Source organism: Culex quinquefasciatus, chromosome 3 (genome assembly GCF_015732765.1).
Source record: "Culex quinquefasciatus strain JHB chromosome 3, VPISU_Cqui_1.0_pri_paternal, whole genome shotgun sequence".
In the NCBI taxonomy this organism is placed as follows: Eukaryota; Metazoa; Arthropoda; class Insecta; order Diptera; family Culicidae; genus Culex; species Culex quinquefasciatus.
Genome location: NC_051863.1, coordinates 30,494,459 through 30,500,458, shown reverse-complemented (window position 1 = coordinate 30,500,458; position 6,000 = coordinate 30,494,459).

Sequence of the window (6,000 nt, the reverse complement as noted above, 5' to 3'; positions counted from 1 at the left end):
GATTTGCTCGAATTTCTGAGTAAGTTAGAAAAAGTTTTGGTAATTTGGCAATGGGGGTTATTCACCAATCACGTAGACTCTTTTTTGATTTGAAGATATGTAACTTTCCCTTAGTTTTTATTTTATTTTTGAAACATCATCCAAATTATCAAGAGATCAATTTGTATTTGATAATGGTGTAAATAATAATGGTATGTATTTATCATTCCTATTCTTGCTCTGTACATCTTAAAAAAAAGCTCGCATAAAATTGCAAAACAGTCCCTCAATTCGCCGTATTACAAACACTTTCCGCAACTCCACACGAAACAACCACGCTCAATTCGTGACATCCAACCGCTCGTAAAATAAGCGAAAACGTCGTCATCTTCATGGCCATTACTTTCGTTCCGTCACACTCGGGGTTTTTCCGGGACGAGGTTTACTCCCCCCCCCGTCTTATTTTCCCAAGCCCAACTCTACATGTCTTGTCACCAACGAATTGGAATTGTCATAAAAATGTGCGTGTGTGTGTGTTTTTTTGGTGGCTCACAAATTTAAATTGATGCCGCAGAACACGTCGCGAATCGATTGGCGGAAAACAGATGGAAAAACGGGCGCTTTTTTCCTCGGGATTTTCTGAGAGCTTTTTTTTTCTTTTCTAAACGTGGCTGAAGTGCAACATTTAGACACTGTAAAATGTTATGACCTGCAATTAGAGGGGATGGGAGACCGCGCGCGCGTGTGACCTCTTGGAATACAAATGTGGCACAATTCCGACGAGGGCTGATCGCGGCAAGAATGTTGCGGATGCTTTCCGGAGCCGGAAGTTGCGGGAACCGCAACCAGCTGACAGCGAAATGATGCGGCCTAAGCCTGGTCTAATGGCATCCCTCCGCGGGCATAAATGTGCTAGCTATTTTCTGGCCTATTAGGCTTCCGTATTTGCCGGGAGATTAAGAGGTGGGAGGGGGGGACTTATTGTGTGACTGTTTGGGCGCGTGCTGGTTAGTGTTGGTACTAGCTCACTGAGTTCCAATCCATTTGAGATAGAATCATGTTTGGAGAATGGTTTAGTAGATAAACATGGACTATCAGCAATGTTTTAGTTACAGCATGTAAACCGAAGAAAAACACGTAGACAAACAATAGTAAAGTCGACGAATTAAGTCAGAAAATCGTAAAGCTTATCAAATATCAAGATAAATATTTGTCTAATCAAATTATTCGCTGTACAGCAATGCCTTGGCGTTCTCGAATGCGAGATTCCTACTCGAAAATAGGTGTCAAAAAATGTATTCAAAAAAAAACAAAAAATAAATGTAACGTCATCTGGAGCGAATCGAGACACATGGGTAGGGCTAGTGATTTTTCGCGATTTCACGGAAGCCGCGTAATCCGTGAAATTTGCCCTTGGCCGTGAAATTTGGGAAATACCGTAAAATGCCGCAAAATTTGAAATATTCAATTGATAAATCGCTACTCATTGCATTTAAGCTTAATTTTTTTAATTCAAACATTTAAAAAGATTTTTACAAGCATTTTTAATGCAGTTTACATATAAAGAAGTATTTCATTCCAGATCTACAATTATTTTTTGAAGATATTGTTCATTAGAATATTCAACAAAATGCAGAGAGTTTATTTATTCCACAAAATTCCAAAAAGATTTTAAAAGAACATTTATGGACACTTTTTTTTAAAAGAAAACGCAAAAAAACCTATTTTATTTTAAAATTTGGGTAAAGTTTATTTTAATTAATCAACTATGCTAAACAACAAGGAACAAATTGCATTTGAATATTTTGTTTTGATTCAATTGTTTAGTAAAATAATACATATTGAAATCATATTTGTTAACCATTTTGCAATGTATTATATTTTTCTTTAATCATCAGTAAATGTAAAAACTGCTTTTAATGAAGTGTTGCCTAAACTTTATTTTTGTCCAATCGCGAAGATTGGGGGAACTCGTGTGTTGGTGCAGTGCGGTTCGCCTTAATCCAGTTTGTTGGCTTGAAGGCGGCCATTTTGTTGGAGTCGATTGTGTTTCCGGAATGCCGTCCAGTAGACAATTCGTAACTTGTGCCAGGGCCAGGGAGGAGTACGTGTGTTGGTGCCGTGGTATGTTTTATTGAGCCTTCTCAAGAGGAATTGATTGAATTCCCAAGATGAGCGAGATATTCTCGATTTCATTGGTAGATTTTCAAACGAGCACTTACAATGAACTCAAATTGATGAGCGATGAACTCAAATGCATGTAAAATGACACAAACAGGAATCAGGGAGTAGGAAGTAGGACGCGAGTGTCAAGAAAATGGAGGAATTCGATGATAAATGGGAGAGAATTGAGCGAAAAGAGACCGGAAATGGTAATTTTTCTCTCAATTCTCTCTCGTTTTGCACAAACGATGAACGTTTTGATCGAACGATGAACGTTTTGACCGAACGATGATCATTTTGCTTCGTGCATGTTTGAAAAGATCTGAGTGAAAAGGATAATAGCCCCCTTGATTTTTTGCATTTTGCATTTTTTATTTTACGCTGATATCTTTGAGAGGAATTTAAGACTTAGCAAGGGGCATGATTGATGATTTATATGTTTAACAGCTCACCTTTTAGTTGAAATTTAAACCATTTTTAAAGACAGAACTTCTCGCAGGTTATGTTGAAACTCATTGTTTTTTTTCAATAATAGAAGCTTGCCAAGGATACCAACTTTGGACCTCGAGAGGTCTGACCATCTTTATGTATGTAGTGTTCGTATGGTCTTTCTATGATTTTGCTAACTCTGATAAGTTTGGTGAGAGCTAAAATTTCCAATATTTCTGGGAGCACCATCAATTGTTTTTCATTAAAGTTTAACGTGGTGAAGAGTGCAAGCTGCGTTTTTTTTCTTTATGTGAGATTAAAGAAGTTTGCTTGATAGAGATAAGCAATAATTGATTAAGTTTTAGTATTTATCGTTATGACGACATTAGAGCGGTCTTAAAATGTTGAATATCAAAAAGTAATACACGATAAACGATTGAGTTTTCAATCAAAATAAAACTCGTATGAGGCAATTACAAGGTATTTGATGAAAAATGTCATTCAAATGGCTTAATAATTTAATTGATGCTTAAGTAACATCTTTTGCGAATATGCTCTTGTTACGATGAAAATCATGATATGGAACCGTGATAAAAAAATGAAATAAGAGAATATTTCGGATTACAATGTATATTTTTGCTAAAAAGAATGGATCAATTTAATTGATTATGTTTAGGTCAATTAAAAAAAATGTATAAGCCACTATGCTAACTTTTTTGTAATAGTTGAAAGTATAGAACTTGAAAAAACAGAAGTTTATTCTTGCAAGTCGGACGAGAGGACAATTTTTTGTTTTTCAAAACTTAGTTATAGATCCTTGGACAAATCGATATCATTTTTCGTTCGCTTCCACAAAAAAAAAAGAAAACTTTACATGACGTTTCTAAAGACTTGCCAACAAGATGTTTTACAACAAAGTTTAAATTTTTATTTTTTTTTTCAAGATTGTGTGTCCAACTTAGCAAATAAAGAAAACTGCAACTTTCTTAGCTGATTTGTACTTGTAATTTTTTTTATTAAATATTATAAATGGTTACACTATGCTAATTCAAATAGTTATCTTTCTGTATAAATGCTTGAAGTGATATTACATGGAATTAAAATATAGAGAGTAGAAGTAGGAGAGCATGTAGGGAATGGATATGGCAAATATAAATAATAATAAAATAAAATATGTGAAATGAATAATCATCATTTAAACAATAAAATAAAGGAATGGTAAAGCGAGGGTTAATTTGATCAGAACGCCATAAAAAGAGAAAATGAGTGAGATGAAAGCAGAAACTAGCGAGCGTGTGTGAGAGAAAGGAGAAATCGGGCTGTAAGCGTTCGTGTTGAACGAGATCATTCTGGTGTTTGAGCATAGAACAAACGGATGTATTTCGAACGGTTTCTGAAAATTAAAAATAAAAAAGAAAATGCGACCAAAAAATACGACAATGTTTACGCATTTTCAATAATTTTTTATTGATTTTTGACATACTTTCTTGCCAAATAGCTCAAGAAAAATCAAACAAATATTGGAAAGTTGTACACCAAAATGTTGTTAATAATTTTTCTTATCCTGAAAAGTTCTAATTATAACCTGCAATATTGCTGAAGACACCAAAATTTTGACCATCGATAAGAAAGGCAAAATTTTACGTCTGATGCCCTTTTCAGAGGGCCTCGTGGCGTGGTGGTTAGCGGCTTCGGCTGCCGATCCCTAAGTTGCTATGATTTTGCGTAAAAGAGGTTTTGGGTGACTCACCACACATTTTTTTTTTTTACTGTGAACAGACACGGACCACTGCGACACTTGCGTATCTATTGTAGTATGATCTGTTCTCAGGTTTTCTGTTTTGCTGCTATACACAGCCTGCCGAACGATCGTCTTCCGTAGCGCTATTGTTTGAGCGAGACAGTATTTGACAAATTATTCGAGCAGTTGCCCCCTCTCATTCCCCAGACCAATCCCCCAAATGCCATGCCACACGAGCACGAGAGACCGATCTGAGGACGTGGAGATGAGCGAGATTGAGGGGAAATCTCGTTTATTTTTGACCCATCTAGAGATCGTTACCGATCATATAGCCCAATCTTCAGCTCGAATTTTGCCTGAGAGCATGTGACCGAGTCGAAAGTAGCATTTGAAGCTCTTCTCTGTGTATTGTTACAGAGTTCTTCAACGCTCAGACTCAGTCGCCAACAGATCGTCCGAGAGATTGGATGGGATGGGTTTTGGGGAGGCTTGGGACAATTCCCGCAGCAGCCGATATCCCCTCTCGACCGCCACCTACCCCTTTTGCCTCGCCAGATGGGTTTCAAGCCATCGACCTTCCGCTTACAAAGCGAAACCCGTACCACTACACCACGGGAGCTCACCACACATCATAACCTTCGGACGCCTAAAAATGAGCCGAAACTTGCAACAGAGCCCACAAAAGACCCGGGGGTCGTTTAAGTGGATTGCTTTGCTTTTTTTGCCCTTTGTAAATGCTTGTCTTTAATGTCAAATTCTGATAATATTTTTCATATGAAAGATTCGAATATTCAAAGTTGTAATGTTTCATAAAAATGCGAGCAATTTATACATAGATTTAAAATGTTTTTTTTTTTTTACTTTAAACTTCAACGCTAGTTTTAAAATTATCAAAAATGATTTTCATCATAACTTCTGATTTCTGATCAAAAATCAAACAGCAACAAAAAGATGTAACTTTAATTCAGACGTTCATCGAGTCATTACGGCATTGCATGTAAGAATAAATCTCGTAGCAGTACCACTAAGGATGCGCCCAATGCAATTACTGTCTGCCATTCGTCGGCCTGCAGAGGTCTGGTCCATTACGTTTCATCAAATTAGGTTCAATTCCGTCCGACTGATCAAAATGGTCAAACAACGGGAGCAAATTCGGTTAATGACCATGAAATTATTTCAACCATTTCGCGGCGCAGTTGTTCGGTTTTTCGCTTTTCATTTGGTCCTGGTCCTGTTTAGTTTTATTCCTCTGGAGGGCCACCTCGTTTGGCTCGTTTCACTTTTCGAGCTTTTTTGATCGTTGGTTGGTCTTTTTCCAGCGCGCGTGGGGAAAGGAAAAATTCTTCGCATCGTTTGCATGCCTCGTTTGGACGGAATTTCTTTTCCAGGAAAGAAAGGAACTTTTTGTGTGCTTTGGGGTCTCCCCTTGGACGCCCGCGGCGGGGTCTTTTTTCGGGAGGTAGGAAGTTGGTCTCACCACAACAACAACAGCAGCAGCAGCGTGTCCTTTTTCTGTTTTTTAGGGAGGGGACGGTTTTCCGGTGAAGTTTTCCCGGAGGCAAATGGGACCAGTATTCCGGACAATTCTTGCAATCATTTGAATTCTCTTATTTGCTAAATTGAGAACGTTTTCGTTTACTTTCGAGTGTGTGCACAGCAGAAGTCACATTTTAAGGGGTAGTTTTTTG